Raw genomic sequence first — 19,646 nt, 5'->3', positions numbered from 1 at the left:
ACCATGCCTACACATTCACAACATCAGTGTGCCATCTACAGTAATTGCTTATGTGAAAAAGAAACTACATTGCATGCTTTTCTGTTAATCAGTCTAATATGATGCATCAACTAGAAATAAGGAACTCCAGCACCATTTGGCCTGTGGTTCCAAAAATGAACAAAGTGTGCTTCATGGACCACTGGCAGTCTATGGACTACAGTTTGAGAATCTGAATTGAGCAGTTTATTCACCAAAACTAGAAAGGGAATTTTTATTCCACTCTACTCAGCATTGGTTAGATCTCAGTTGGAGAACTGCACTCACTCAGTTTTGAGCACAGGATTTTAAACAAGGCAGACAAATTGGAACAAGTTCAGAGACAGAAAAAGGAACTAAAACAGGTTTGGAAGAGAAACTAAAGTTTAAACTGGACACGTCCATTTCTCTAAAGAAAAAAAAACTAAGAAGAAACATGATAACTGACTAAAATATGTAAAAGGATTTTCATTCATCATAAAGGACAGAACAAGCAGTAATCAGCATAAACTCCAGTACGAAAAAGGCATGTTTAATATTAGAAAGAATATTAGAACAATAGGCGATATAGCAAACCATCATGAGAAGATATACAAAGCACCATCGCTGAAGATATTCAAAGCTTAACTAGGCACCCACCTTTCAAGAATTGAAATCAAGCCTGCTGCCAGTGAAAAATACTTTCAAACCTAAACATACACTCTACATACATTTAGTTTTAAAAAGGTTTGAATACATCTTTCCACAATTACTTAACATGAAAAAAGTGACCCAATATAACATGATTTAAAACTCCCAAACGATTTATATTTTGATAATGTGGAAGACCTTGTGCAGCATACATGTATATTATCATTAATCTCATCCTTTACATTGAACCAGCAATATTCTCCAGCTTTGGTTTGTTTTTTTATTAAACATGTATTCTAAAGGGCTCATAAAGCTCTTCTCTCCTTACAACAAGAACATTATTTGTGGCTTCTTAGACAGAAGTAGTAATTAACTGCTTACAATCTTCAAAGAGTAACTAGGAGATTTGTCTCACCCTAACTACATATGGACTATTCAACATATCTGTTACTCGATAATAAATAATTGTAACAGAATTGGACAAGTAGTTGACCTCAAATTACAGATTCATAAAAATATAGAAATTATGGATGGAAAAGATCTCTCATCTCATTTAGTCCAAGCCAATTACAAAATATGATTGTTCTCTAAACAATAACTTATTATAGGGCTTGGGAAGTCCACACCCCCAACATCTCACTGTCAAGCAGGAAAAATTTCCCAGATTGTGGGGCTCGAAGCCATCAATTTCTAAGGCCTTCATTATAAAAAAATACATTTCTATCTCTTATGATTGAGAATATAGCCTTCCAGTGTACACTGTTTCCAACTGTAAACCAAGGCAGTGGTGCCTTCCTGTGTCTCCAGACAGTTAGTTTAGTGTTTTTGTAGATGCGTATAGCTTTGCCAAACAGCATGAAATTAGTAAGAGTCTGGTCACCTTTAACAAAGCTATTCAGAACTTTGTGAGCATACGGACAGTGATGATAGTCTGTCAATTTTACATTGAAGACCTGCCTCAAAAAAGAGTAACTATAAGCTAGCTGTTCAGAGAAAAAAGAAGGGTGGAGGAGGCACAGAGTAATAGAGTCCCTTTCCCACTGCAACCACCAGGAGACCATAAAAGGGAAAGAGAGAAAGTGCCTTCTTCCTTCCAGCAGTTTGGGAGTACGGGGTGGAAATTCAGATTTTTCAGACTCATTTTAGCTAGAACATGGAACTCCTATCCTAGCAAGGTTCAGGGTGAAATCCCTACTAGAAAGCTCAGTACCCTGTACTTTTCCAGCAGTTCAGAATGTCAGGGCAACTGAACTTCTGATTTGGTGTTGCCCCAATCTTGTTTTAGGGGTCTCTTCAGCCATTTTTTAATCTTACCTCTGGCTAGTAGATGTTCACTACTTTTTTTTCAAGCCCTGCTTATTAGCTGACTGGGATTTAAAAGCAGTTACTGTAAGTTTTCTGCAGTAAGACATATTTTACAACCCACTTTTTGTCAGAGACATACTAGCACATGCTTTATAGCCAACTTGTTCTATCAATTCTAGCAAGCAACTACCTTGGTGTGGAAGTGTGTGAATTCTAAGAGAAGCACAACTTACACAGTGTATTGCTGTGTTTGTTTTGTCAGAACTGTATGTGTTGATCTGGCTGTGGGTGGGACTGCCATATTTGTATTTCTGGCAAATACAGTAGTGGTTAGCCCCTACCTATGACAACGTATGCGTTTTTACTTATGTGTTTTTGCTTACTAAATGACTCATTCCATCTGTTCAATCTAGGACGGAATTCTTAGCTGTTTCTTTACCGGACATAACATAGACCGCATTATTTAAAGAATAAATCTTTGGCTGAGACTGCAGGCTCCAAAAAGCCTACCCTAAATATGGTATGAGCAAGCAAAAATAATATCTATTTATGCCACCACCTATGTGGTGCTGATATCCCTCTGATAAATTTCAATATCATGCATCCCTGACCACCTCACCTGTACTTTGGCCCTCAAATCCATTAATCCAGACTACTTTTAACACTCCACATCTCCGAGCAACCATGACAACTGGAATGTTAATACAAAAAAGTTTCCTTTCCACTCCCAAATGTGGAATTTTCTTCCAGAATTACACTCAATTTCAGGATGGACAATATTCTGTCCTAGACTGAGAAGTTACTGAACTTTATAAAATGTCATGCTATTTTCTGAAATAATTTAAAAATATTTCTAATTTATATTCAGGAAAAATTGTATTGAGTTACTACAGGATATGTACACCATTGATATATAAATAATTACACACACACACACATATATGCATTGATTTACTCCTATTATGTCAGATAAGAATATATGTTCTACTGTCTGGTACCACACAACTGCCTATAGAATCAGAATCGTGCTTTAAGGCAGTGGTCTCCAAATTTTTTTTGATCACGCATCCCTATCAGTAAAATAATTTTGAGCACACACCCCCTGCTGCTCCGGGTCTACCATTTTGGAAAACAAGAAACTAAACGAAACGAAGCCACTCAGACTCCTGCCTGATGAAGCAAAAATAAATAAATAAAAAGCGCTCCTTCTGCCGCACACCCCCAAGGATCCTTTTGCGCATCACACTTTGGAGACCACTGCTTTAAGGAAGCAGCTCTGGTGTCAAAATTAAAATATAAGTAACAATTATTAAAAGTTAAGAAAAATGGAAAAATGATGAACTAAATAAAAATATTTGGAGCCAATGACACAAAGCTGGGAGAGGTACTGTCAATACAGAGAAGGACCGGAATGATATACAGGAAGATCTGGATGACCTTGTAAACTGGAGTAATAGTATGAAATTTAATAGTGAAAAGCGCAAGGTCATGCATTTAGGGATTAACAACAAGAGTTTTTGTTATAAGCCATGGACTGATCAGTTAGAAGTAACAGAGGAGGAGAAGGACCTGGGAGTATTGGTTGACCACAGGACGACTATGAGCCACCAATGTGATAAGGCCATGAAAAAAAAAACTAATGCTGTCTTGGGATGCATTAGGAGAGGTATTTCCAGTAGAGATAAGGAGGTGTTAGTACCATTATACAAGGCACTGGTGAGACCTCATCTGGAATATTGTGTGCAGTTCTGGTCTCCCATGTTTAAGAAGGATGTATTCAAATTGGAACAGGTACAGAGAAGGGCTACTAGCATGATCTGAGGAATGGAAAACCTGTCTTATGAAAGGAGACTCAAAGAGCTCTGCTTGTTTAGCCTAACCAAAAGAAGGCTGAGGGGAGATATGATTGCTCTCTATAAATATATCAGAGGGATAAATACCAGGGAGGGAGAGCTCAGTACCAATGTGGACCCAAGAACAAATGGATATAAACTGGCCATCAGGAAGTTTAGACTTGAAATTAGATGAAGGTTTCTAACCATCAGAGGAGTGAATTTCTGGAACAGCCTTCCAAGGGGAGCAGTGGGGGCAAAAGACATATCTGGCTACAAGACTAAGCTTGATAAATTTATGGAGGGGATGGTATGATGGGATAATCAAAGATCAATTAATTGCCAGAATTAGACTATTAGCAGTAAATATGCCCAATGGCCTATGATGGGATGTTAGATGGGGTGGGATCTGAGTTACTACAGAGAATTCTTTAATGGGTGTCTGGCTGGTGAATCTTGCCCACATGCTCAAGGTTTAGCTGATCACCATATTTGGAGTCAGGAAGGAATTTTCCTCCAGGGCAGATTGGCAAAGGTCCTGGGGGTTTTTCGCCTTCCTCTGCAGTGTGGGACATGGGTCATTTGCTGGGGGATTCTCCGCACCTTGAAGTCTTTAAACCATGATTTGAGGACTTCAATGGCTCAGCCCTAGATTAGGGGTTTGTTGCAGGAATGGGTTGGTGAGATTCTGCGGCCTGCGTTGTGCAGGAGGTCACACCAGATGATCATATTGGTCCCTTCTGACTTTGAAGTCTATGACTCTATGACTTGTACTTTTGTAAAGTTTCACTTTTATGTTAATGCCTATCTGCACTAGCGCCTTTTTTGGCACCTAAGTTCTTGGGTTAGATTTTTTCATATTACAAGAAATTACTTATGTACTGTGACTGAGTTCTTTGAGATGTGTTGTCCATATGCACATTTCACTAAGGATGCACATACATCTCATGTGCCAGAGATCAGTCTTTTGGCATGAATGTGCGATTCAGTCTTTGTTCTCCACACTAAGGGCATATATGGTGTGCTTTGCCCTACCACCATTCAGTTCCCACTCACTGTAAAATCCCAAGTTAAAGATTCCAAAATAGAGGCAATGTAAAGATGGATCATGGAATATGAGTATGGACAACACATCCTGAACTCCAGTGACTGTATAAACCTCTCTCTCTCTCTCTCCTTCAAGTGCTTGTCCATATGCACATTCCACTAATGGTGACTCCCAAGGAGTGGTCCAGTTAAGGAGGCAGGAGCTCAGAGCATGTTGGTAAATAACCACTGAAGAACCGCTTTACCAAATGCACGAACATACTGATCCCCAGGTAACTACTTTGCAAATGTCAGACACTGGTACATGTTGATATGGCTTGAGCTCTGGTGGAATGAACTTTAAGTGTGATCAGGAGATCTATGCTGACTACCTCATGGAAGGTTCCAACAGTTAGAAATCCAATTTAATATAGTCTGAGATGATATGGCAAAGCTTTTCATTCTCTCCACAATGGAGACAAACACTCTTGGTGATGTTCTAAAAGGTTTTGTTCTGTTTAAGTAATAAGCCATGGCTCTCCTGACATCTAATGGCTGTAATCATTGCCTCAGTTCTGGCTGCATGAGGTTTCCAGAATAATACCAGTAGCGGTATCTGCTGGTTCAGGTAGAATTCTGTCACTACTTTGAAGAGAAATTTCAGGTGTCTTTTCATGGACACCTTGTCTGGATATAACACAGTGTATAGTGAGACAACCACAAGTGCTGGGCTCTCCCCCACTCTTCTGACAGAAGTTACGGCAATCAAAAATGTCATTTGCATTGATAGATGTGATAGAGAACTAGAGGCAATGGGCTCCAAGGGTGGCCCCAAGGGGGCTGAGAGTATCCAGTTTAAATCCCATGGGGGAACAGTTTCCTTGATTGGTAGGAACATCTTGATTAGACCTTCCAAAATTGCATCTGAGACTAAGGTTTACGATTTCAAAAGGGCTAACTTTACTAAATTGAGGCAACTATGTAGGGAAGTGGATTGGACTAACATATTTAGGGATCTAAAGGCGGAAGACGCCTGGGGTTATTTCAGGTTGAAGTTGCAGGAGCTGTCAGAGGCATGTATCCCGAGAAAGGGAAAACGGTTCGTAGGTAGCAGTTTTAGACCGAGCTGGATGAGCAAGCGTCTTAGAGGAGTGATTAAGAAAAAACAGAAAGCGTACAAGGAGTGGAAAATGGGAGGGATCAGCAAAGAAACCTACCTTATTGAGGTCAGAGGGTGTAGGGAAGCAGTGAGAAAGGCAAAGAGCCGGGTGGAGATGGACCTAGCGAAGGGGATTAAAACCAATAGCAAAAGGTTTTTTAGCCATATAAATAGGAAGAAAACCAAGAAGGAAGAAGTGGGACCGCTTAAAACTTTAAACGGAGTGGAGATTAGGGATAATCTTGGCATGGCACAATATCTGAACAAATATTTTGCCTCGGTCTTTAATGAGGCTAATGAAGGGCTAATGAATAGTGATAGAGGGACTGATGGGAATGAAGATATGGGGGTAGACATTACGGTATCTGAGGTGGAAGCCAAACTTGAACAGCTTAACGGAAGTAAATCGGGGGGCCCGGATAATCTTCATCCTAGAATATTAAGGGAATTGGCGAGTGAAATTGCAAGCCCGTTAGCGATTATTTTTAATAAATCTCTAAACTCGGGGGTTGTACCGTTTGACTGGAGATTGGCTAATATAGTTCCTATATTCAAGAAGGGGAAAAAAAGTGACCCGGGTAACTACAGGCCTGTTAGTTTAACATCTGTAGTATGCAAAGTCATGGAAAAAATTTTAAAGGAGAGAGTGGTTACGGACCTTGAGGCCGATGGCAACTGGGACAAATTACAGCATGGTTTTACGAAAGGTAGATCGTGCCAAACCAACCTGATCTCCTTCTTTGAGAAAGTAACAGATTTTTTAGACAAGGGAAATGCGGTGGATCTAATATATCTTGACTTCAGTAAGGCGTTTGATACGGTACCGCATGAGGAATTACTGGTTAAATTGGAAAAGATGGGGATCGAAATGAAAATCCAGAGGTGGATAAGGAGCTGGTTAAAGGGGAGACTGCAGAGGGTCGTATTGAAGGGTGATCTGTCGGGTTGGATGGGGGTTACCAGTGGAGTTCCTCAAGGTTCGGTTTTGGGTCCGATTTTATTCAATCTATTTATCGCTGACCTCGGAACCAAAAGTAGGAGTGGGCTGATAAAGTTTGCGGATGACACAAAGTTGGGAGGTATTGCCAATTCGGAAAAGGATCGGGATATCCTCCAGGGAGATTTGGATGACCTTGTAAACTGGAGTATTAGTAACAGGATGAAATACAATAGTGAAAAGTGTAAGGTTATGCATTTAGGGATGACTAACAAGAATTTTAGTTATAAGCTGGGGACGCACCAGTTGGAAGTAACGGAGGAGGAGAAGGACCTAGGAGTCCTGGTTGATCGTAGGATGACTATGAGTAGGCAATGTGATGTGGCTGCTAAAAAAGCTAATGCGGTCTTGGGATGCATTAGGCGAGGTATTTCTAGTAGAGATAAGGAGGTGCTGGTCCCGTTATATAAGGCGTTGGTGAGACCTCAATTGGAGTATTGTGTGCAGTTTTGGTCTCCCATGTTTAAGAAGGATGAATTCAAACTGGAACGGGTACAAAAAAGGGCCACTAGAATGATCCGAAGAATGGAAAGCCTGTCGTATGAAAGGAGACTTGAGGAGCTCGGTTTGTTTTCCTTAACCAAAAGAAGGATAAGAGGAGATATGATTGCACTCTTTAAATATATCAGAGGGATAAATACCAGGGAAGGAGAGGAATTATTTCAGCTCAGTGCTAATGTGGACACGAGGACAAACGGATATAAATTGTCAGTCAGGAAATTTAGGCTTGAAATTAGACGAAGGTTTCTAACCATCAGAGGAGTGCAATTCTGGAACAGCCTACCGAGGGAAACAGTGGGGGCGAAGGACCTCCATGACTTTAAGATTAAGCTAGATAAGTTTATGGAGGGGATGGTATGATAGGATAACGGGTTTAGTCAGTAGGTCAATAACATGCCACAATGGTAATTAGTACAAAGGGTCAATGATAGGATATTGTTAGCCTTTTTCTAGAGGGTCTGGCTGGAGAGTCTTGCCCGCATGCTCGGGGTTCAGCTGATCGCCATATTTGGGGTCGGGAAGGAATTTTCCTCCAGGGTAGATTGGCAGTGGCCCTGGAGGTTTTTCGCCTTCCTCCGAAGCATGGGGCAGGGGTCGCTTGCTGGTGGATTATCTGCTACTAGAAGTCTTTAAATCATGATTTGGAGCATTCAACAGCAGAGTCAAGGGAGAGAATTATTTCAGGAGTGGGTGGATCAGCTTATGTGGCCTGCATCTTGCAGGAGGTCAGACTAGATGATCGTAATGGTCCCTTCTGATCTTGAATTCTATGATTCTATGATTAATTATTGTTAGATGAGAAAAAAAGCACGTAGTCCTCTACCAGCAGCTAATGAGCTGGGATTACGGACATAGGCACCTTGACCAAACTGAGAGATAGACTATTCTGTGTCAGTTCAAGTAAATAGTCAAGCATCTGAGGAATCAAGAAGTGATGTGGGATCACTGATTACCAGTAGCATGATTAAGAAAATCTTGTTCATTTCACCAGATAAATTTATCTTCTTGATTCTTTTCTGCTGCTTTTCAGGACTTCCCTAACTGCAGAGGAGCAGAGCAGACCTGCTCTATCAATGACATCCATCCAGCCACTATGTTGTGAGATGCAGGGTTCCGATGCAGAATCTGTCCCTTGTCCCAGCATGTGGGAACAGAAGCACGGTTTGGGGTGAGGATATGAACAAAGTTTAGAAAGTCCGTGAACCAAAATAAACTGCCTTGGTCATGCTGGAGCTATGGCCGAGTCCTGCTTGAGCTTGCAGAATGCCCTGGGAATCACATGGATTGTGAGGTAAGAATTATCAGGTCTCCTGACCACCATATCAAGAACACATCTGCTATGGGCCAGGGACTCATTCCTCCCCTTGAGTAGAATTTCTGACACCACTTCTTGTGCTGAGTGGCAAACAGATCCATCTTGGGATTGCCCTAGTCCCCAAAGATGTCAGAATTTTGTCTTTGATTTACTACACCCAATTTGAAAGGAAGTGTCTGCTGAGGTTGTTCACTAGCAAGTTCTGAACTTGGGAAAGTCTAAAGCTGTTAGGCAAATTTGTGAGCCACCAATTCTAGAGCCTGACAGCTTCTTAGCAGAGTGAGAAAGGCCTGCACCACCTTGTTTGTTGATATAAACCACTGTGGTTATAGTGTTGGTCATATTCTGCACTGACAACCCTCTTCCACAATAGATAGCATGTTCGTGTACACTTTTGGTGAACACTGTACTGCAGAGGTACCATGCTCCTTTCTACTGCTCTGAGAGAAAGGAGCAGGAGGACTTCTTGATTTAAGAGATCCTGAAGAGAGGGGTCCCTGCAGAGAGAAGGGGTAGGGAAAGTGGGTGTTGGCACTGGAGAAAGGTGAATGGAATATTCATATGATATTATTTCTGTGGCCCAATGGTCAGTGGTGACAAGGGACCAATCTTGCCTGAAGTGAGCTAAATGATTTCACAAAAGGGAGGCCTTGAATTCTGAAGTTAATGGAGCTACAAGACACGTCTCGAATGCCCCATCCCAATGAATGTTTCTGGGACAGGCAGGGCTGAGTGGTATGGGATGGAGATGGAAATGCTGGTATTTCCCCAAGTGGTTCTGTTGACCTTTAATAATAGAAGGGTGGAGATACTGATCTCTGAGAAGGATAAGGCTGTTTAATATGTTTCCTCTTAAAAGTATGTCTGTACTTACAGTGGAGTGTAGAGTACAAACATTGCACATCCAGCTAGCAAGGGTATAAACTGCAGTGTTCACTGTGAAGCACAGCTTAGGCAGATACAGTAGAGTTTCCTAAATGCCTTAAACACCAGGGTGTATATCCTACACAGCTCTCTATACGGCAAAGCAGTGCCTCCCGTAGTGTCCCCGTAGCCTCCCCTTGACAGAGCCTTCCTTCAATGCATTGAAAGGTTCCTGCAGAAGGGAGCTGCCAGAGCTTTTCCCTGCTTCTGGAACTTTTCACTACAGTGTTTGTATTTCACACTGCAGTGACAAGTATGGACGCTGACTGCCTTTCACTGCAAGTATAGCTACATGTTTAGTGCCTGTACAGTACACGCCACCGTAAGTGTATACATAGTTTTAGGTGCTGGTGTGTATGCTCCGAGAAAATTCAGGACAACTCATGAGATCTTCAAACGTATGGAAAGTCTCATCCAACTTGAAACTGAATAGTTCTGCCCTTTTGAAAGAGCAGATCCTCTATCATTTGGACTTCTCTGCAACACCCCGATCCCTGAAGCCAAGAGGCATGTCATAACAGTCACCATTGCCAGTGACCTGGCAACCATGTCCACTGCATCAAATGCTGCTTGTAGTCTCACTCTAGCCACTAAATGGCCTTCATTAACTAGCATCATAAGTTCCTCATGAGCCTTGATTGGTCCACATGACCTTGTCACTGGCCATTCAGAATGATAGGTTCAAAGAGTAGGTTAATCGACCAAATAAATCCAGACTCTTTGGCACTGACTCCCTCCTTTTGTTGTGGGCCTGAATTTTGCCATTTCATTTGTCACTGTTGCCACAAGTGAAGGTGGGGCAGGATGCATGTAAAATAATTCTACTCTTTTGGAAGGCACTGGTTTGATTTTTATCTACCTTGCAAAAGGCAGGTGATGCCATGGCCTGTCTTTGCTACAAAGTTTTGGAAGGGTATATAATTGCCTTCCAAGTTAAGAAGACCATCTTTCCTGCAGAGAACTCCAGTAGCATGCCTATCGATTTGTGTGTCAGCTCCTGAACTTCTTCAATGGGAATTTGGAATGTCTGACCTATTCTTTTTAATGGATCTTGAAATCACTTGTAGTCATCCAGCTGTGGGACCATTAGGAGGCACTATAGTCTCATCAGAAGGAGGAGGATGGCAGCATCACCAGAATTAAAAGATCACCCTTTTTGTGACTGTTCATCCATTTTTTCCTCTTCTTCCTATATTTGATGTGGGGTTAAGAAGAGCTGTTGTATGGAACAACCTTCTGCTGGAGCAGTTTCTCTCTCTGGCTAAAGTTGCTTTGAAGAGGTCCCAGTCCCCAGCAGGGCCATCTGGACACTGACAGATAAGAACTCAATGGCCAGGGAGAAGGGAATCACATGCCTGGGTTTTCTGGGTCCCAATAGCTCTGTCATAAGGAGTGTCGGGATACTCTAAGATTGAGGGTTCTGGTGAGAATAGGTGTTGCTGCTAGGAGTCCTGCTCATCCTCCAACTCTGAAGATGATGCAGAGGATGAAGCATAGCCTGATTACATGGGGGCACTGAGGCCTTCAGTGCAGTAGGAATGGATGGCGCTGCATCAGTGGAGAGAGATGGTGCCAAATGCAGAACTGAAGTTGACAGCAAGGGAGATTGCAGTTCTAGATGTATCTGTAGGTCCATCGGTGCCGCATACTTGAAAAGTACCATGAAACAATTTAGTGAGGACAGGCAGACTGGAATTAGATTTATTCAGGGAGAGGTATCACAAATTCCACAATAGTCAAAGAGGGCCCCTTGGAACATGGCACTGGCTGGCTCGGCTCCAGTGCCAGAGCCACTGAGGTAGATGGTGCTAGGGTCAGTGCCAAGTTCTTTTCCGAAGGTCCAGTTTTCCGTGCCAAACACTTCAGTGTCAGGAGACTGGCATCGGCATGAGATGGAGCTTCAGCAGAAACCATTCAGGGCTACAAAGTCTCAAAGGATATTCCATGCTGTGGAGATACTTTCCTCTTAGAGGATGCTTTGGCAGGCAATCTACCTCTAGGGGTTCTGGCTCCCTGAGATCCATCCAAAGATAATGCAGTCTTCATGGTTGTAGTTTTGGCAACTATCACTAGAATTCTTGAGGGTAGAGAGAGCCCCCACTTACACTTTTAGGCTCCAAAGGTCTCTATACAGGGGAAGGTCCAGTGAACCTGGTTCAGATGTGAGTCTCAGATTAGTTCATCAGGAAAAACCTGAAGGCAGGATTCGCCGTCCTTCCTAGTTCAGGAGTTGAAGGACTTGTTGTAGTGGGGCGGATTGCCCCACTCCCTGTGAGAGTGGGCTGTGGCAGGCTAGGGCGCCTGTGCAGACAGGGAGCCAAACAGAGAAGGGCTTATTGTGAGCCAATCAGGGTCCAGTTTGGAGACAGCCAATCAGAGCCAGGCTCAGGCATATATAAAGGCTGCCCAGAGCAGGAGCAGTCAGTCTGTCCCAGGCCTTCGACAGGGGAAGGTCAGTCTCCAAGGGAGGAGACTAGCACCATGGACAGTGCAGTCCTGGCCAGGCTTGGGGAGGCTAGGGAGCTTGAACCCGTAGCCTACCAGGCTGCAGGCCCTGAAGGGAAGGGCCTAGCGGGTGCAAGGGGCCATAGGGGAAGCGGCCCAGGGAAACAGACAGCGGAAGGGGAGAGAAGGACAGCGAGGCTGATGCCAGAGGGTCCCTGGGCCAGGACCCAGAGTAGAGGGCGGGCCTGGGTCCCCCCCCTTCACTCCTTGCAGTGCACCCAGCCATTGGCCGTAGGGAGCGGCCATATTGCTACGCCAGATCCCTGACAAGAGGGATTGGACTCAGAGGGCGGTTGGACATAGTGACTGGGGTGTGGGACTGCTGATCACCGACCCCCGGAAGGGGGCACAGATGGACTAAGGGGCACTGCCGGAGGGCAGTGGCCTCGAAGAGGACACCACCGAGCACGCAGCAACACGGGTCCAAAGACAACAACAGAGGACAGAACAACGGACGGGACACCACCAGGAGGAGGCACTCCACTGGAAAGAGCTAATTCCCAGAGTCACCAGCAGGAGGCGCCGCAGGGGTGAGTCCGACCCGTTTACACTTGTAAATCGCACATCTGCTGGGGATGTCATTCTCTCAAACAGAGGCATTTCTGAGTGTCCATCTGAGGCTAGGATTGCTCCCTTGCCAGAGGGCAACATCTGAGTTCTGGAGAGCCAGACAATTCTATCAAGCTGTCTGAAGCGGCTCAGAACCCTGATTACCAACCTCAGGGCAGACTGTTAAGAAGCAGGGCACAAACCCCAAACTGGGTGTGAGTTCTGTACTTAGCAACCTTAACATGGATGGAGTCACAGACTGTCTCACCCAGATTCTCCCGCCTATCTTGCCACCTAGGTAAGTTTGCCTTTGTGTTAGATGGTCCCTAACACCAAAAATTACAACAATATTCAAGTTACTCTCAGTCACAAAGGACCAGTCACTTACCCCAGATCAATGGCACCTTAGATCCTATCCAAAAGACAATGTTTGTAGCTAACTCTGTAATAAATTAACTAAAGATTTATTAAGAAAAAAGAGTTATTTACAAGATTTAAAGCAGGTAAATATACACTCAAACAACGAGTTACAGTCATAGGTTCTAAAAAGTAAGAGAAGCTGCTGTATTATGCAAGCTTCATAAGGCCTCTAGGGTTAACCCAAGTCAAGTACCGGGGATCCCTTGCTTATGCTTAGAAATCTTGCGCTCTCCAAGTCTAAGCAGCATAAAGATTCAATTTTCTTCTTGTCAATAATTTGTATTCCCTTCCCCCAAAGTTCAAGCTACTGGGATAAGTCCACATGTACATCTCTTCAAGGTGAGGAGGGGGGAGCGATTATGATCTTTGCTTTTTGATGTTTCACAATAACTCATTTGGTTTCAATAGGCTCTCTTGGTGAGCAGGACCTAACACCTTCTGTAGGAAGGCAACATTTTACATTTGATTTACACAACTACAGAGGTTTACAATACAAACACTCAATACAACCTTATAACATGGGGTACAGAGGATACAAGTGAGATTACCACATGCAGCATCCTACAAGCATTTCATAAGTTTAAAATAATGTGTTTAGACTTTAACATCTATTTTAACAATACTAATACACAGGTGAGCTAGTCTGGTCTCCAGCTATTGGTGAGTGTTCAGTTGAGGCCTAGGAACCTTGGCATGAGTTGGCAGCAGGTTTGCCAGCGTCACAAACCCCATCCCAGAGATAAGTAACAAAATCTAAAGCTAAGGGTTGCAAAAGATAAACCATTAACTAAGAACCAATGATTAAAAGTAGAAAAGCTAACTATAAAAAACATCTAGTTAAGAAAGAGCTGGCAATCTCTTGGACAGGCTCTGTTTCCAAGCAAGGAAACAATGAGAGGAACTGAATGGTGGTCAGCACACTTTGTCCTTATATGCCCTTAATGCAGAGCACAAGGACTGAAGAATACATGTGCACTTTATGGATGCTGCCAGCCAAAAGATTCCAATCTCTTGCATGAGGCACATGCACATCATTATCAGAATGTGCATATAGACAAGTACTCTAAGGAAAATATGCAGTTTTAACACTGTAGAGATTACTCTTCAATAGTTGTCCTAAACCAGTTGTTTCCAAACTTTTTGTATTGGCGACCGCTTTCACACAGCAAGTCTCTGGGTGCAACCCCCCTTATAAATTAAAATGGGGGGGTAATTTAATTTAAATTTAATTTTAAATTTCATGGAGGTTCAGGGCTGTCCTGCCCCCACTCATGTCGGAGCCTGGGGCTGACAGCTCACGACTCCCACGTAACCACCTCATGACCCCGAGGGGGTCACGACCCCCAGTTTGAAAACCCCTGTCTTAAACTGTTTCACAGAATTGCTGTGCACTGTTAGGCTCAGATCCTGCAAAGATTTACACACATGCTTAAACTTCAATCCCATTGATTTTAATGGAAGTACTCATAGCATGTAAAGTTAAGCATATGTATAAGTCTTTACAGGATCAGGGTTCTAAACAACTGTTACGTTGCCCCAAAAAGGTGTCTGCACTTGAGCTGCAAGTGATCTCTCAATTTGCAGTAGTTCACATTTAAGTTCATATTTATAGCAATTTGGGATCCTATTGAACGAAAGACGCTTTACAGAAGTTTATTAAAATCTATAATTAAAAACTAAATGCTAAAAGCAAGACAGATTACTGCATACAGTTGAACCCTGTTATGTCGCCGGCCTAGGGGTTTGCCAAAAATAGTCGAGATAACTGATGATCGAGATAAACCCCTATCCACCCCCCCACCCCTGAACTCCCCTGCCCTCTCTCCAACACCCCCTCCCTGCCCCCTTACCGCGGTGCCTGCACGTGGCTGGATCCGGCGAAGCGGGACGGGGAAGCGGGGCCGGGCGGCCGTGGACGGGGACCCGGAGCCGGGCAGCCAAAGAAGCGGGACCCGGTAAGCGGGGCCGGGCGGCAGGCGAAGCGGGACCGGGTAAGCGGGGCCGGGCGGGCGGCGAAGCGGGACCGGGTAAGCGGGGCCGGGCGGGCGGCAGGCGAAGCGGGGACCGGGTAAGCGGGGCCAGGCGGGCGGCAGGCGAAGCGGGGACCGGGTAAGCGGGGCCGGCCGGGCGGGCGGCAGGCGAAGCGGGGACCGGGTATGCGGGGCCGGGCGGGCGGGGACCGGGTCAGCGGGGCCGGGAGGGCGGGCGGCAGGCGAAGCGGGGACCGGGTATGCGGGGCCGGGCGGGCGGGCGGCAGGCGAAGCGGGGACCGGGTAAGCGGGGCCGGGCGGCCGTGGACGGGGACCCGGAGCCGGGCAGCCAAAGAATCGGGACCCGGTAAGCGGGGCCGGGCGGCCGGGGAAGCGGGACCGGGTCAGCGGGGCCGGGCGGGCGGCTGGCGAAGCGGGGACCGGGTAAGCGGGGCCGGGCGGGCGGCAGGCGAAGCGGGGACCGGCGAAGCGGGGCCGGGCGGACGGGCGGGCGGCGAAGCGGGGACCGGCGAAGTGGGGCTGGGCGGACGGGGACCGGGTATGCGGGGCCGGGCGGGCGGGCGGCGAAGCGGGGAACGGCGAAGCTGGGACGGGCGGACGGCGAAGCGGGGACCGGGGAAGAGGGGCCGGGCGGACGGCGAAGCGGGGACCGGCGAAGCGGGGCCGGGCGGACGGGCGGGCGGCGAAGCGGGGACCGGCGAAGCGGGGCCGGGCGGACGGGCGGGCGGCGAAGCGGGGACCGGCGAAGCGGGGCCGGGCGGACGGGCGGGCGGCGAAGCGGGGACCGGCGAAGCGGGGGCGGGCGGGTACGCGGGGAACCGCGGGGCTGGGGAGCCGGGGCTAGGGCAGGAGTCGCGTGGCCGGGGAGGGATGCGGCAGGAGCCGGGCAGGGCCGCCGCCGGAGTTACAGTCGAACCCATTTATCTCGACCTCGGTTAGTGGCAAAAGCTCTTCTGTGCTCGAGATATTAGGGTTCGGCGAGATTAAAGAATCGACATAACCGATGAGAAAACGATAAGACAAAGAAGGAGTTTGGCGGTTCCACTACTAAAACGTCGACTTAATAGGGTTGGCAAGTTAACCGAGGTCGAGATAAATGGGTTCGACTGTATTTCCCTTTCTAATTTCCCTTTAGGAGTGAGTTTAGAGATTCCTAGTGGCATATCTGCCAGTTCCTCTTCTAAAATGGTGGATGTAATGAGGCATAAAATGTGGAGACATACTAATTTTAGCTCCATAAGAATACAGTGATATATTGTAGAGGCTCTCAATCCAGGAAGTCGATGGAGAGTTGAACTCTAATATTTTATTCTGTTATATACATTGTCTCATGTTTGTGATGCCAAGTTCATAAAACAATTGAGAAATAAAGTGTGCAGTAAAACTTACATGAAAAGATCTGATAAAGAGAATATTTAAGGTTTTCTTTTGTGGGTTTTTTGTTGTTTTTTTTAACAAAAGGAGTAGGGTTCAAAGTCTTGTTTGAAAAGTAAAGAGTTCTGTCAATTTTCAAAGTAAAGCTTCTTTTGCATTTCTAAAATTCAAGTTTAACTATTCAGTATTTATCACCTAGGAAGGCATAAAGTTCACCAAAGATCAGCATCACAAAATCAGGGGTACAGGGGAAAACAAGTATTATTTTCAATTTGAAAAATGAGACTACGTTGCTAATTATAATACTTCTATGTGACCTTTTACAAAAATTGCTTTCCCAGAATTTATACAAAATCTTCATTAACAACTTATGAGTTTGTGCCAAAATAGAACAGATGAGGTAGGAAATGGGGATAATTATTTCCTGAGAGATAGTCTAAACTCTTCTACTATTCAGAACTATGGTACTTAAAGTTGAGTGCTCCTCACTAATGAATACTGGATAAGCTACAGTTTTTGAATAAGATACCTGTAACATTTCTGACTAGAGCCAAAGCTAAACATTGTAAAAACCCTTTAGGAATAAACGTAGGCTTTTTATCATTTTGGAGACTTACTCAACGAGCATTTAGACTTGGAAACTCGTCAAGTTGCAGAAGGCTTTTTTAATCATTACACAAAAGGGTATTATTCAAATACTGCACATTAAAATTTGCAAGGAAAAAGAAAATTAATTGCTGTTTTGGACACTATTGCTTTTTATTTACGGGCACTTCTTGGGTCTGTGGCCTATTGTGTATAGCATCATCATTGCTCTAAGTGAGCTGAAGATGTCTACAACTCCTTTTTTGACAAGGCAGATAGGAACTGTCGACTGGGGTTTTAAGTGGGAAGAGTATATATAAAGCTCCAACTACAAGATCTTTTTTGACTGAAGCTCCTTAATCCCATAGTTTTATGACTGTGCATGCCAACTCTTGTAGAAGGTGACTGTGAACCTGTATAAGATGCAACCTTAAGAATGCAGCGGCTGTATTTTGCTCGTTTACATCAGGAATATTTTGCTATATTCATTCACACTCTTGGAGAAAAAAAGAGAAAAGTTTTTAGGGTCACATTCAGATACTACCCGCCTACCTTACTTCACAAGCCTTGTCAATTGAAATCAGTGTGACTATTCACTGTGAGAGATGGTTTCAGAATCTAGCCCTTAGCCTTTGTCTTCTGTGGTCCAGTTACATCAATGCAAATAATTAATTTATCCCCTCTGTCTGGTGAAGTAGAAATGAGTGAATTTTGCAGCTTTTTGTAGTTTTGCTCATCCTTTCCCATGGGCTTTCTATTCAGTTTATCCCTGCTATAGCAGAAAAACACAACTGATTACACAAAATTAAAGGGAATATACCTGATAACTAGCCTTTTCTGAGGAACCATATAACAGCCTCCCATATAGCGAACAGTAGAGCCGGCAATAAGGCGTCCCAACATCGGGGGTCATCTTCTACAATCTTGTGGAGCATAAACTTGAGGGTTCCATTAAAGCGTTTGATTAACCCATCGGTTTCTGGGTGGTACACCAAAGTCCCCAGGGTCTGAATGTTCATGACGACAACTCTGCTATCAGTTTGGAGGACACATTGGTGCTCTGATCAGTTAGGATCTCCTTGGGTATCCCGACCCAAGTGAAAACCTTCACTAGCTCCATCGCGATGTTAGGGGTCATAGCCATGCGTAAGGGAATGGCCTTGGTATAGCATGTCACATAATAGACCAGTACGAGGATGAACCAGTTCCTTGTCTGACTCTTTTCTAGTGGTCCCACCAGATCCATGCCAATTCATTCAAATGGTACGCCAACCCCAGGGAGAGGTACAAGGAGGGCCCCTTTCAGTCCAGCCTGCTGGCATTCAGGGCAGGAAGCACAATAATCCCTCGCCGCCTGGTATATGCCAAGCCAGAAAAACTGGCAGGCTAGACTCTGGAGTCTTCTCTCTACCCAAGTGTCCCACCCAAGGTACTGCATGAGCCAAATGCAGAAGGCTCCAGCGCAGGCTCCGGGACATCAAGAGCTGTTGGATGACTTCCCATGTTTGAGGAGCCTGCACCACTCAGTAGAGGCAGTCCCCTCAAATCTCAAACCGTGGTCCTTGTGAGGGGTGAGGCGTATCATCTCTCTCCTGGTCTGGGGTCGCTGCCTGCTCCCAGGCACGACTCAAAGATGGGTCTTTCCTCTGTTCCTGTACGAAGTCCCTATCACGCTCCAATTCCCACTGGGCATCTTTGACAGGGTGCTCTGTACCTGGTGGGGGGGGACTTGGTGGGCGGCTCAGGGGGTTGAGATTGTCCTTCTTTGGGGTTGGGTTTCCTGGAGTGGCCAAAGAGTTCCCCCATTGTAAATCCTGCATCTCCTCCTCCGGGAGAAGGTAAGCCGTAGCCTCGCAAGATTTCCTGAAATTCCAGCCAGTCTCATCCCAAGACCACGGGGTAGGCTAGCCTGGGAGCCACACCGACTTGGAGGGTTTCTTCCCAGCCATAGATCTCAAGTCTTATCCAGGCAGTGGGGTAAGGCTGTATATCACCATGGATACACTGAAGTTGTATACTTGTCCCAGAGAGTTCACGATCAGGAATGATTCCCTCCCGAATAATTGTCTGACTACAGCCCAAGTCTATTAAGGCTGTTGTGGGGATTTCTTCCACCCGAACTGGTACTATGAGTTTTTCCGGACCCTTTCTCCTGGCCTGAGGGCCGGCTATGAAGACCTGCCCATAATTACAATCCATATGTAATCCGAAAGTGCCCCTCTTGGCGACATTCCCATCAACAATCATGGGTTCCCCAAGTCCCAGGGTCTGCCTTCAGTGGACTCTGTCCCTTCTGAGAGTCTCCTCCCCTGTTGGTCTGGGTCCAGCTGATCGGGCACCAGCGTTCGAGGGTTGGGGGCTTAGCTGGTGGTCAGAGGAGAAGTTGTGATTCCCCTGGGTCTATTTTGCAGATGCTCCCCCCAGCCAGTCCGTCCCTCCTACTCAGATTTCCAGGCTTCTGCAGCCATGTCTCCGGCCCATCAGCCATCAAGTAGTCCTCCATTAGTTCTACAGC

At 45.3% G+C, this 19,646-nt stretch overlaps 1 protein-coding gene across 6 annotated transcripts in view; it reads right to left on the bottom strand.

The window, feature by feature from the left end:
* CCDC91 (coiled-coil domain containing 91) overlaps positions 1 to 19,646 on the bottom strand; it is a 341,433-nt gene that overhangs the window by 283,797 nt on the left and 37,990 nt on the right. The window contains exon 2 of one of the 6 annotated variants that reach the window (XM_044996295.1): positions 13,150 to 13,203. The exons of the other annotated variants lie outside the window; for them this stretch is intronic. The gene's annotated coding sequence lies outside the window, so the exon portion shown is untranslated. The remainder of the gene's footprint in view (positions 1 to 13,149; positions 13,204 to 19,646) is intronic. 6 annotated transcript variants of the gene reach the window in all.

Source organism: Mauremys mutica, chromosome 1 (genome assembly GCF_020497125.1).
Source record: "Mauremys mutica isolate MM-2020 ecotype Southern chromosome 1, ASM2049712v1, whole genome shotgun sequence".
NCBI lineage: Eukaryota > Metazoa > Chordata > Testudines > Geoemydidae > Mauremys > Mauremys mutica.
The sequence above is the reverse complement of the archived record's forward strand: the minus strand, read 5'-3'. Positions and strand labels throughout refer to the sequence as shown.